The sequence below is a fragment of the Pagrus pagrus genome, assembly GCF_965226575.1.
Source record: "Pagrus pagrus genome assembly, chromosome: 7".
In the NCBI taxonomy this organism is placed as follows: domain Eukaryota; kingdom Metazoa; phylum Chordata; class Actinopteri; order Spariformes; family Sparidae; genus Pagrus; species Pagrus pagrus.
Genome location: NC_140191.1, coordinates 11,561,207 through 11,575,368, shown reverse-complemented (window position 1 = coordinate 11,575,368; position 14,162 = coordinate 11,561,207). Strand labels below are relative to the sequence as shown.

At 42.9% G+C, this 14,162-nt stretch overlaps 1 protein-coding gene across 1 annotated transcript in view; it reads left to right on the top strand.

The window, feature by feature from the left end:
* grik5 (glutamate receptor, ionotropic, kainate 5) overlaps positions 1 to 14,162 on the top strand; it is a 106,674-nt gene that overhangs the window by 720 nt on the left and 91,792 nt on the right. The window contains exons 2-5 of the mRNA XM_084358621.1: positions 6,226 to 6,414; positions 7,493 to 7,630; positions 7,899 to 8,059; positions 11,998 to 14,055. The gene's annotated coding sequence lies outside the window, so the exon portion shown is untranslated. The remainder of the gene's footprint in view (positions 1 to 6,225; positions 6,415 to 7,492; positions 7,631 to 7,898; positions 8,060 to 11,997; positions 14,056 to 14,162) is intronic.

Genomic DNA, 14,162 nt, shown 5'->3' with positions numbered 1-14,162 from the left:
CATGTATTTAATAATTTACTTTTTTATTTTAGCTATCTCAGCCAGCTATCTATCATTTTTTGGAAACTAATGCAACCATTAATCTGTCACTTTCAACCATTTCAAGGGAAATCCATTGCTTTCAGCGTTTCAAACCATTTATCCATTATTTTAGCAAATATAACTGTTGCAACTTCTCTGCTTTGCTAATTAGTTTTTAGACACTCAATGAGATGTTAGGGTGTTATTGCTCAATCAAATCATAATTTCATTTTTTCAAATTAGTTGTGCTTCTCCTCATTCTTTCCACTTACCCTCTGGCAACTGCAGCAGAGTTACCCCCGGCGGCACAAGTACCCCTGGTTGGGAATAAAAAAAAACACCAAAGTATAATTATATCATTATGCTAATTGTAAATGCTGTGAGTAAACTAACCTCTACTGTTTAATCAGTACTCTTTCCTTCCTTTTTAATATGAATTGCGTTTTTGCAGTGTGGGCCTATAATGATCTGTCTGAAGGATACACTAAAAACGTCATTACAAAACTAGTCGCCAACATCCTGGAAGTATATTATTGTAAATCACTGCAAATTAAAACACATAGACCTACAGTAAACTATTATAGTCACTGTATACCCGTTAACCACAGAGTCTCCAGAGAAGTATTAAAGTCATGCTTTGTCGATGGCGTTTTTATTGACATCTTGGTAAGGTGGAGATGCTGGCCATAGCTTTGTTTCCACGGTAACACGATGGCATATTCTGTTAGCTGACACTTTCTTAATACTTGTGAAAATGTAATCATGCAACCATTTTCTAACAAAGATAATTGCAGTGATAGGGCGTTATCTTTACATACATGCGTGGTATAATGTCTTCAAGTGCTGAACGTGCAGTCTATATATATTATTTACACTATACACTATATTTATTTATATGCTACAGTAATGAACTTTGCCCTGATTTCATGCATATCAAGTCTGTGAGAGGCGGCTGATTTCATCCACTCCTTAAACAACGAACTCAAGTCATGCTGCAATGTATTTCTGAAGGGATGCAATATAAATATCACAGTAAAACTATCATGTAGCTGTTAAAGGTCAAACATTTTACCAGCGACGCACACATCCAGTAGTTATGCTTCAGGAGAAGGAAAAGATGAATCATGTTAAGGTCAGTGCAGTATGTGCAGTGCTACACAATATGTCGCTGCAAGACAAATTATGCAGTTTTCTATACGGGGAGAAAACCATGTTTTATTAAGTTATATTTATACACTACCACAGATGTATGCAGAACCTGAAATTACTTTGGTCCCCCCTGCTCGGGGTGCATAATACACTGTAGATGTTATCCATATTTACTGTAGGTGCTCTAATATACAAATACTCCTTTCACTTTTCCACTTGCAGTCCAGGAGACATTAGGCTGTTTAAGATTATGCAATGCCACCTGCAACATCAAGTTCACCAAAAAATGAAAATACAGTCATTATCTACTCACCCCCATGCCAATGGAAAGCTGGGTGAAGTTTCATAGTTCAAAACACATTTCTTGAGCTTCACAGCAATACAGTGTTGCAGCATTCCTCTTTAACAACTGGAGTAGATGGGGACTTGTAAAGAAAACAGCTAAAAGCAAACATAAAATGGCTCCATACTTATATACTTACACTCTTATATGGTGTAATCCAAGTTCCCGGTAGCCCAGACATCCAAAATTGAAGAGGCAATTTTTACACCCTTAATGGTCCACGGTGAACGAGCTGTATGGAGCCATTTTATGGGTTGTTTTTGGACATTTTAAACAAGTCCACATCTACTCCACTTGTTTAGGAGAATGCTGCAATGCTGTTTTGCTGTGAGGCTCCAGAAATCCTGCTACAAAACTTTACCTGGGTTTAGTAGATAAGTAGATAATGACTATATTTTCATTTTGCTTTAAATATACAGTATTTAAGTCTGGTCCTCGTGCTGCTGCAGGTGGTATTTCATAATCTTCATCAGCTTAATGTCTCATGGACTGCATGTGTAAAAGAGAAAGGAAAGAGAAAGGATCCCTCAACATTTGGTCACTCTGTTGTTTCTGATTTTAAAAATAAATGCTATCTACTATGGTAATTGATAATTATGACATTTTTTGCTGAGCCCTACAAGTGGCATTACAGAAAACCTTTTCTTGAATATTTCCATCTTAATTGAAAAACATTTCACTTCTCTCATGATGATCTGCATTAAAATAGAAAGTCTGAGTTAGGGGGGCGTGCAAAAACATGATGTACTTCTTTGTATTTGACTAAGTGAGCACACTTATGCAAACTTAGTCAGTCGGCTACAGCTGACTTCCCAACTCTATTATCATATTGTGGTTATTAATGTATGATTGACCTATTTAAGTAATGGTATACATTTATCATTCTCCATGCCTTGTGATTACATATTTATTGCTTGCACATGCTTCCTCTCCACCCTCTGCCCTTCTCCTATTTTCTTTTTCTCCTTTCTCCCTTTTTTTCATCATTACTCCCCCGTTCTGTCGCTCCCTCTCTTCCCCCCCCTGCGACATAGCCTCTGTCTCTCTCTTTGCTGAGGTGGCTGTACCTGCTGTGACTTTGACAAAGTAGTCTCCACGCGTGTAGTGGTGTATTTTTCTCTGTGTGTGTTTGTGTGTGTGTGTGTGTGCGTGAACGGATGCAACGGTGCACAAGAGGTGTTTGTGTGTGCATGCACTAGCTTAGTTTGTAGTTTGACTGTTGCATTTGTTTAACGTGCACATTGAACATGTGCAGCGTGCATCCTTGTATGTGTGTGTGAACATACTGCAGCATACTAGCACCTACATTTATTGCTTATGTCATACTATACTCCTCTGTTTTGTCCTCTATTACCCTCACTTTTTTCATCCCTTGCTCTCTTGTTCACCTTGTTTCTCCCTGTGTGCTCCTCTCCTCCCGCGCCCCCCCATCCATCCTCCCTCTTCACCACCCCCCCACCTCCCCCTGCTTGTCTCCTCCCTCTGTGTCCCCTCCCTCGTGTTTCCTCCTTCCTCTCTCTCTCCCTCTCTCTCTCATTGATAGTGAAGCATTTGTGACTAGAATACTGAGGAGCTAATCATTATTCCACGAGCACAGCGCAGTGCTCGGGCAGAATGTCAATTCTCCCCCCTCCCTCTGTCATCCTCTCCCTCTCCCTCCCCTCTTTAGCATGCTTTCCAAGCAATAGTTAACATGGAAGCCACATTTGTGTTCTACAAAGAGAAAAGTAAGGGAAACACTCATTCGCGATTGCAAACACTGGGCTCTCGACACCTGCAGCGAGGTGTGCGTGTAATGGTTGAGTAAGGTTTACATTTGTGCTGTCGATGGTATTTGGAGAGTGTGTGTGTGTGTGTGATACGTAGTTGTTATGTAAAAGCGCTCCACATCAATTTGTCAAGAGCAAAGTGGTGTGGGATGGAGATGAGAGAGAGACAGCTGTTGAATGCATATTTAGAGAGAGGAGGGAGAGTAAAACAGAGAGTGACAGCAGACTTTGAGTGGATGCAATAAGGCTCAAAATTACCAGTATTATTAAGTTAAATTGCCTTATTGCATTTCTATAAGTTGGATTATCAACGTATAGTTTAGACATAAAACCACTAAGGTAAAATACGCTGACAGTCACTCTCACAGAGCAGATTCAGTGTCACCCTGTAGTGCTGAAAACCAAGAGAGGGGTAAATTAGACCAGAGGTAAATTAGACAGCACACACACACACACTGGGACTGCGGGGCGTGTGTCAGTGTGTGTGATGGAATGGGAGAGACAGCGCACGGAGAGTCCTCCCGACTTCCTGAAAACTACAGCTGTGGGTCGCAGCCGGGGGTAACGCTGTGTACGTAACCGTCCCGACGCTCACACACCACATGCACCGAGCCTAATAAAGAATCTTACATTTGCAAGTTGGCCGCATGCAGAAACAGTCATATCCAGATGTCCGTGCAGACAAACAAACAAAAAAATGCCATGGCCTTAGGGAACCGCTGGCGTGACATGTCTGCAGTCTAAAAGGCTCAAGCATGAGTGAGTAATAGGTGTTCCAGCACTGTCCGCCCACTGGACAAAGACATCTTGAGATGCACATTATTTTATGAGATGCAAAGTGAATAGGTGAAAACATGATGAAGCACTGGGTGGGGGGGTTGTTTGAGACCAAAGCAGAGGAGACAGCTCAGCATTGTCACAAACTATATTTGCTTCCCTGTTTGATTAGGGGACAGCTTAGTGGACGAACCGGAGTTGATGTATCCAAAGGCTTAAATCAGAGGGTATTAGTCAATATGGGAGACACAAATAGGCCCTAACTTTACATTACGCCACTGTGTATTTATATTATAAGTAGACTAAGTAAAAGTATTGGTTGGACTGGAAAAATGAGGACTAATTATCAGTACACACACAGCAAATTGAGTTGTCTTTTTTTCATTTAAATTCAAATAGCAATCTTGTAACATAACACCTCCTCTAAAAATCTTTTAAAGCATTATTTACAAAGACCACTGTAAGGAAACACAGTGTTGTCACCAGCAATTAAAGAGCCACCTCATGCACAAAGTGACAAAATCAATGATTCAACACACTGTGGCGAGTTTAATAGCCTTGGAGGACAAGAAATGCTAAAGAGAGCACTGGAGCTGCAAGGTTAAGAAAAGGATCTATAGTGAAAAGGCTGCTTGGACCGACCAGAGCACCAGCAGAGAGAAACAAAGGCATCATAAGGCCAATGTCCCGGTCTCGTTAGGGGGGATGAGACAGCGTAGCGTGATAGAAGTGGGATATGGGACATCATATAGTGTGAGCTACTTCTCTGGAGACTGCTGTCTGCTTGCAGTGGGCTCATGCTGTTGTGGAGTTGTGCCTTATATGAGCGAACATTATAAATAGTGAGGAGGATGTCAACTCCATTCAAGGGAGTCCCACATGAAGTGTCAGGGTGCTCTGGTGAGAGGAGGGATGATTTTGAGCAACGTGCGAGCATACAGTATGCGTGCATGTGTTCACCCAGTGGTGGAAGAAGTACTTGAATCATTTACTTAAGTAAACGTCCTCTTTTTGAATTTTACTTAACTAATTAAGGGCAGAAGTATTACATTAACTTAATGTAGTGCCCACTATGCAGAGTGAACCTTTTGTGTTGCATTACTTTTATAAATGCATTAATGTTTGAACAACATCATCATTTTGTTGTTGGTCAAAGATAAGATAATTGTATCTACTTTATACACTTTATAGCATATTGCCTGTACAACTGTATATTAGATCCACAAAAATGCATCATATTTTTTAAACTGATTTGTTTTTGTGTGAAATTGTAATCACCAGGGTGCCCTGGCATGGTTTCCATCATCCAGTAATCACTATTATATAGGGGGAAAATCTGTCAGATATATTTAAATCGCTCCAGTCCTTCTAAGCACAATTTGAATTTGTATTAAAGGTGGTCCCATGTTGTCAAATACCGACAATTTGGACCGGTGATGTGAGGCATCAGCAGTCTCTGTGAGCACAGATAATATTTGACTGCAGTTTCTCCCATTTGTTCAGGAAATTGAAATATTCCAGGATGTGGTCCAACCACAGTTTTTTTTAACTGAAATCCAGCAACCTAATTGCCAGAATAAATGTTAGTTAAGCATGTTTCTGCAAAACCACAAATAAGTTCAAGCTGAACTTTCTTTACGATGCAACTTTACGCTTGTTAAGGTTCAATGTTCTATTTCTCTCTTGTTACAACATTATGCTAATTCTTTAGTTAGGTTTAGGTACAAAAACCACTTGGTTATGGTTAGGAAAACATCATGTTTTGGCATAAGACATCTCTTTTGGTTGCCACAAACATGGCTGGAAATGTCCCCAGGTATCCTTAAAATCACCCGGATCTCTCACTACAAACACAGCTGCGGCTGGCCCGACTTCCCATGAAAAATGTTTGGTTTTGGTCGTAACAAACATGGGTGGAAATGCCCCTAGGTCTCCTAAAAATATCCAGTGGTCTCACGCTTACAAATGCCCAAATGCAGACTTGATCTGCAATCGCCTCTTTGGCTGCCTTGTTGCCTGTAACTCCACCACCATCTCCTCCACCTCCTGATGTGAAAGTCAGTGAATAAACATGTAATATGAACGTGATATGGCACGTTTTGTATAAAATGGAAAATATGGTACCTAGCGTATGCCACAAACAAACTTGGATGTTTCTTTTTGCAGAAAGTTAACTGCAAACATTAAATCCTGGTGACTGGGCTGAACCCTGGTACAAAGGCGTTGGTGATGACCGCCATCTGACACATCACCGGTTCACCTCTGGATGGACAGCTGCATGTCATCCCCCATCTCTCTCTCCTCTGACTTCCTGTCTGTACTGTTGGCCAAAAAAAACCCCAAACCAACAAAAATGTAAGTAGTTGCTCCTAAGTAACTAAGTAAGTAAAAACCTGAAACCTAGTGCAGTTAAAGTGTTAAGTAACATTAAATGGAACTATTTCAGTAAAGTACAATGCAACTGAATATTTCAGATTTTTACAGTATTTATGTCAATGTACTTAGTTACATTGGACCACTGTGTACAGTTACATACATGTTTGATCTAGCCTTATGCTCTGATAGGATTTATGTGTGTGTGTTTACCGCTACCTCCCCCGCTTCTGTTTGTGCATATCAGTGACATAATGTCAATATGTGCCTTGGGTATGTGAACCCAATTGTGTGTTTACATCTGATTTTGCTGTGTGAGTAGGTACATATATGTTTGTGTGCGTGCGTGTTAGTGCGTGATGTTTGTCATAGGGTATGAGGCGAGTTGCGTGGTGGTGTGATAGCGTTCGTCACCCTGAGCATGTAGCCATGTCAAACTCTGTCAGGGTAGTTTACCCTGGCTTGGGATGTAACACATCCCTATGATTACTCCCTCGCTCCCTCTCTCTGTTGGGGTGTGTGTTTCAGATAGTGTGTTTTCTTCATGCCCAGTTTTTTTGCCTTTCCCCTTATTTCAAATGCTTATCGCAGAGACTGACAGAGAGAAGAGAGAGGGTGGGGGGGTGGGGGGTGAGTTGATATTCATCTTTGAGAAAAATACCTAGGAGGGAGAGAGAGAGAGAGAGAGAGAGAGAGAGAGAGAGAGAGAGTAAAGGAGTGGGTGTTGGGAAGCAGGAGGGAGGGAGGGGAGAGAGTGGGAGGGTGCAGAGAGAGAGAGGGAGAGAGAGGGAGAGCTGATTAGATTGGAGAAAGCCAAGGAGGTACGGGTATACTATTGAGCAAGGGGAGAGACAGAGCGGAGAGAGGCAGAGGGGAGGGTGACTAAGTGAATGCAGTTTGCCGTCGCGTGTCGCCGAATCACAGCGAAGTCCACAGGCAGGCGGACAGATTGGACCTGAATCAACAAATGGAAACAGAAAAACTGGATGTACACTGCATATGAGGAGAAAATAAGGGAGGGCGAAGAGTCTGCCTTCATATCCTTTTATCTCTGCATCAGATACTGCTGTGAGGAACCCACGGAGAGGGAAAGGAAAATAGCGGACAACTCATTTCTCCCTAACATCCTCGGAAGCCGACGAGCTGCGAGCCAGAATAGAGTCGACCGTGGGACTTGCTGGGATTGAATATAGGCTCAGTAAGTATTTGTATGGGCTGCAAATGCCAGTGTGTGAACATGTGTATGTGTGTGTGGACTGATGCCTCTGGCTTGTGCACTGCCTCTGATGCTTTTTTCATGAAGAAAGAGAAAATAAGAGAGGAAGAAGGGAATGCAAATGCAGTTGTGCTGCAATGTCTCTTCTATTGTGATATGCTGTTTGCATCACTGAACAGTTTTTTTTTTTTCCTAATTCTAAGAACTACACCAGACTTGACTCTATATGTTTGTGCCTTTTCCTCCACAGTGCCGGTGTGTGTGTGTGTGTGTGAGCGTGTGTGTGTGAGCTGATAATAGCAGCCCCATTGGTATTCAGTGGAGGGAGCTCCAGGATCTCGCTGCGCCTTTCCCCAGGATGGGATCACAGAGCGGGGATTGTGCTCGCCTGTGGAGAGCCCACTGAAATGGGTGAGTGTCCGTCCTTCTCTTCCTCCTTTTTTTCCTCTTTCACCTCATAATTTTCTTGTTTCTTATGTCTCTCTGTCTGCCTCCTCTTCTTCAGTCTGCAGTTATGTTCAGAGCATTTTCACCACTGCTGGGTTTTCCCCTTTCATTTTCTTGTGTCTCTCACCCACTCACCCTGTCCAACCCACCTCTCTACCACTCCCCCACCTGTTTCCCTCTATCCCTCCATCCCTTCTTGCGTCTTCTTTTCATCCAGCGTCCATCTCCCCTCATCCTTTTTCCTCTCCATCGAGACATTAATGGGCCTGTCCAGTTTGATGGATTTGAATGAAATCTGAATGGCTCACTTCAATTTGTTGCTTCCCACACCACTCTCCCCCCATCCCCTTTTTGCCTCTCTATCTCTCCCCCTCTTTGGCTGTGTCACCCCTCCCCCCTCCTCGCCTCCATCCCTCTCTCGGTCTCTTCAAGCTTCTCTCTACATTCTGTTAGGATTCAGACTCACCGAAGACGTTTGAGTGTCTTTCCTGACACAGGCAATGAATGGAGATGCTGTGAAAGTATGTGTGTGTGAAAGGATTGCTATTTCTGTGTCTGTGTCAATCATTGTGATAGCGTTTCATGTGTGTGTGTCTGTGACACAATGCAGAGAGGGCAGAGGTGTGTGTTCAGCCTCAGTGTGTGGGATTGGTACAACAGAAGGTTATGAAGGAGATCAATGTGTTTAATTGCTTCAGGCATGACAGCTGTGACACGTATGTGCACGCACGCACACACACGGGCATTGTCACTCGCTTTACGCACACCTCCGTCTTTGCACTCCTTGCTGACATACCTTCTGCACACCAATTCACACCCACCTCCATCTTTTCACACGTGCGACACAAAAGCATGCAAATGATGCCAACAAAGGCTGTGCACACAGGCACACACATACAGGCACTGAGCCAGTGAGTCAACACACACACACACATACACATTTACACATGGCCTCATCCTAAATGGTCCTATGAGGATATAGGTGTCACAAGGGGGTCACATTTACCCACACAGCAGTATTGATTAGAGCTGATACACTGAATGACCTCTAATGTTTCATTTTAAATGGACCGTCACCTCACCGGACTACAGAATAAAGGATGGAGTCAATAAGCCTATTTAATGATTTAATTTTGTTCTGTTAAAAGCGAAGTTGTTGTCGCTGCACGGCTTTGAGTTCACATCTACTTTTAAATAAATGCTTGCTTTCTCCTGCTGTTCTGAATTAGCCAGGTATTCATCACTCCGCTGTGAGCTTTTTGATCAGAATTCAAAAATGCCTTTTATATATTCAACAGGTGCAAACTGTTGCATAGTAACAGAGGCAAGACTACCTGTTGGGTAGCAAAGATCTGACATGCTGCTATTTTTAGGTTTAGGCAATCTAGTTGACAAAAGGCGGTATGATTTATTAGGAGATTTAAAAAAAAAAGAAACTCAACAGGCTTCCAAGTCTGTCTCAGCTCAGACCAACATTAGTTTTGCCATCTGTCATCTACTGGCATACCTGTCTGCCTGGAGCATTGTTTGTGTGAGGAGATGTAACAATATGTCTTGGCACAATAGAAAGGTACATAAATATGGCTATGTTAATCATGGAGACGAATAATTTATCAAAGGATAAGCCAAATCTGATCAGTTATGACTCCCAGAAGGCACTAAAGTTTAATTGTGTACATTAAATGCAAGAGAGCACAATCAGATGCCTACATTATGACCTGTGAGAGGTCTCAAACGCTGCCTGGAAATCTTACAGGCTTAAAATATTCTTTTGTTACTCCCAAATCTATTATCAGTTTGTGTAAAAACAAGGAAATTGGAGTTTGTGGCAAACTGAGAATGGTTCGCCCCTCTCTCATTCTCATTTTCACCCTCTAGAAATGCACGATTTATATCCGACAGATAAATGATCTGCCTGATACTGGGCAATTTTTATTATCAGCTATTTATCTGTATTTGTTAAATTGTAGCCGATAAAAATAGCTCATTGTTTGAAGCCAAATTACTTTCACTGACTTCATTGAAGCGCAGCATCTACAGTACGCACTCAGATATTGTAGTTGGTGACAAACAAGTCCAGTTGCCTACGATACAGCACGTAGGTGGTATGCATCTTTAAAGTTGGTTTTGCCTAAAACAGGGCTGCCCAAAGTGGGGGCTGTGGGGCAAAGTTGGCCCAACCATAAGGTTTACGTAAGTCAAAATATAAATCGCTGTTTACACTGTTAAATTTTTGGTGAGATAGAAATGCTCTTAAAATAACTTGGATCCCTAATCTTCAATTATATTTCATAGTCTGAGCATATTAGGCAGTCACTTTGTGCAGGAAGTCTCTTGGGATCCTACTACCACTTTGCTTCTTTACAAAACAGTGCAATACAAATACAGTTTTTTCCTCCAAGAGATAAAGTTTGGGCACCAGTGCCCTAGAAGAAGAAAAAGACATTTGAATTAACTCCAGGTTATTCATTTCTTTTTAAAATACAAAAATGTGAAATTATCGGTATCGGACATGTGAAGGAGGTAATTATCAGTTATTGGTACTGGCTGAAAATAATCCATATTGTGCATCTTTATCATCGATACATTTTTATTCTGATGTTTGTTCATTTTCTGGACAATTCAGCGGTGCTCAATAACTTTTGACTAACTCAATTTATTCCTTGATTTCCATTTATTTTAAAACCTGTGAGAAAAAGTATGGATAGTGAAACTCAGAAACGCAGTTTTACCCCTAACAAGTACAACTTTGTTATTAGTTTCAAAGTGTATAAAGTTGCGATCCCTCCATCCTGTATTGTAACAAAACATGAGCAGACTATTGCAACCCTATTATTAGTTTGAGAGGCCCGTTTATACTCGGGCTGTCACTTTTTCAAAAAATCTATTTCGAAAAAATCAAACTGAAACCCACGTAGCCTTATCCTGAAATACATTGTTTAATTTACTGTGTCTTTCATTCATGGTGCCTCAGCTGCCTCAGTTGAGTGACAAGCATTACGATAAGACAGTTGCCTTTTACAAAGTTAGCAAACTGCCCTATCTTTTTATGCAATTTCTCCATCTTCAGTGAATCCAGAATGCTCCCTCCAATTATCTCTGAGATGGTTTGGTGTCATGATTATCCATTCAGCACAGCTCTCAAGTCTCTCATTTCCTTTTCATGTCAGCAAAGAGAGCAACCTCGGTTTACTGAGGGCAACAGGGCATGCAGTGGATCAGACGGACAGTGTGTTTTAGGAAAGACCCTGCTGTATTACAAGGCACATCGCAACATTTTGAAATTCTAATACATCATAACAGATGCTGGACAGATGCTAGTTTGAATTTTGAATAACACTGACAACCATAGTCTACACCAGTCAAGTCTGACTGCTTGTACCTGACCACTGCTATGAGCTTGGACTTCAGTCCTCCACATGCCTCAGGCACATTCACCAGTCAGAGGTCTGTCTCTGTCCTTCAACATGCTCCTTCACATGCTTCTTGTCTTGAATACTGTGGAGTGTGATAGACAGGTAACTTGGAATTGAAGAAAAAGACAGGAGAAATGATTGGATGAAAGCGGGCTAGGTGTAGATTTAAAATTGGATAGAGGCAATAGAGGAGAGATGTGACGGCAGGGGAGAGTGTTTGAAGATGAGCTCGTTGGGAGAGACTGAAAGGATCAAATCATAGAGTGAGTGGAGAGTAGGAAGGAGCAAACAAGCAGCAAAGTCGGAGGAAGAGTGACAAGGACGGAATAGACAGCAGGACGACAGGCAGGGTGGAGTGTGACGAGGAGGAGAATGACGTACGCGATAAGGCAGAGTGACACAAATGTCACCATGCTAACCTTTCATGCACTCTCACTCTCTCTCCTCTCTACTTTCCCACCTCTCTTCTTCTTTTCCACCTTCTAGATCTGAAGACTTGCAGAGATGGACACCAAATGGGCAGCATGGAAGCCAACACACACCCTCCAGCGACTAGCTTTCCACACCTAACTGCCGCCACCATCTCCAGCCATCAGCTCGAGCTACTCCAGCGAGGACTGCACCTGCAGAGTTGAGGCCAGACAAGCTACTGACACCAGAAGCCCACTACAGGAAGCAGAGAAAAGTTGAGTTTGACAAGCCTCAGAGGAGTTGACTTACAACAAACCAATCAAGCTGTTGAGCTGTACGATTGTGCTTCTTGGACTTCATCTGAAATGAAATAGGCTGCTGCAGTGATGCTTGAGCAATGGTATGGAGCTTTCGGACATGTCCGGATTTATCGACCGGATATCCTATCGAGATTACGACACTTTTGTGCACACCTCACAGCTGGGCCACTTCTCCAGATTGGCTTGTGGGCAAAAGCGAGTAATTGAAAATCACCCCTCGAGAGGGTCTCTCTTCTGATTTGCTGTGGGGGAAGAGGACTTTTTTTTTTGGAACAATTTGAAGAAACCCTCTCTCTTTATCCCACATTCCCCCCCCCCCCTTTCCTTTTTACCATCTTTCTCACACATTGCGGAGAAATACATTATGAAGCAGCACCATTCTTCTTCATCCTCCCTCAGTGATGGAGAGAGAGGAGGGACAGACTGTCCAGAATAGATAACGAGCAAGGAGACGGGCACTGAGGAGAGGAGAAGGAGAGAAAAAGCAGAGAATAGAGGGAAACAGGTGGAGAGGGAACGAAGAAGTAAGAGAAAGAAGCAGAGAAGGCAAGAAAAGAAAAATAGAGAATTAACTGGGATTGTTCAAAATCCTCCTCGAGACTTTCTTTCTAAATCGTCTGTGCTGTGTCGGAGGCTATTTAGCGCAATGGGCAGGGGAGGGGTCAGGATTTACACCAGGGGGGGCACTTGAGCAGGAGAGTAGGGTAATGTCCCCCCTGCACCTGCCTGGTCTGTATCTCAGTGTTTGGCATGAAGACAGACTGAAAGATGGCCTGGTAAACAGACAGCTATACTGAATGACAGACAAGCTCTGAGGCTGGTAAGACAGACAGACGGGAAGATAGACAGTCAGACAGGAAGACGGGTACGCAGCCTATTCCAAGTGTCAGGCACAGAGCCAGGCAGACATCCAGTGCCGGCACAGTAGACGGCGTGCGATTCATTGTCATTCTATGCAGTATGTGAGGAAGAGACAGAGAGAGGGAAAGAAAGCCGAGACAGAAAGAAAGAAGAGGAGCACCCCTGTGTTTGTAGCTTCTGGAGAATCTCACTCCATCTGCACCCACCTCAGTCAGTACTGTGGCAAGCCCATGCACTGAAGAAAATACAGGCTGGGAGGGAGTGGGCTGTTACTAGAAAGGAAATACAGGTTGGAGAGAGAGCGGGAGGGAGGCAGGCAGGCAGGCAGGCAGAGAAGCAGAGGGAGAGAGCAGGTGTCGGAAATCCTCCCCTTCATCTGCTTGTCATTTACTCCTTTATGTTCTCTTGTCGTCTGGCGAGGTGATTGGTTTTCTGATGCTGGCGTTCCTCTGCTCCTAGGCCCTCCGCAATCCCGAGGAAAACAAGAAGTGGGCACACAGAGGAAAGCAGAAAAAGACAGCATAAAGGAAAGGTGGAGCCCCATTTTGATTGACTAATTTTTCACCCTTTCCTTTTCTCATTTGTCAAGACTCGCTCTTGCTATCTTTTTTTCTTAAAGTAAGAGATAGAAAGAAGAAAAACACCGACTCAGTCGATCCCTCATTCTCTTTGTACACAGAGTTGAACCTCTCCTCTCTCAATTGTTGATTTTTCTTGCCTTGACCCCACGGGATTATTTTCTCCATCTGAGTATAAACACTGGAATCCTCTAGATTCCCTCTATATGTCCTCACCCCCCAATGACACAGTGTGAACCCCTCTGACTCCCACAAGACGTCCCCCCCTCGGCTGAAGTGCTAAAACCCTGTGGTCTCAGATCTCAATGCCTGTGTTGACTCACTACTACAGCGTTAATATGGCACAGCACTTCTGATAACGTCTGATTCATTCTGTAAGTAGGACTCTCTCTCTTCCTGTGTGTATGTGTGTGTATTCTCACATGTCCATTGCATGTTGTTTTAGTGTATTCAGCTCATGTATGCAGAAACGCAGACGTGG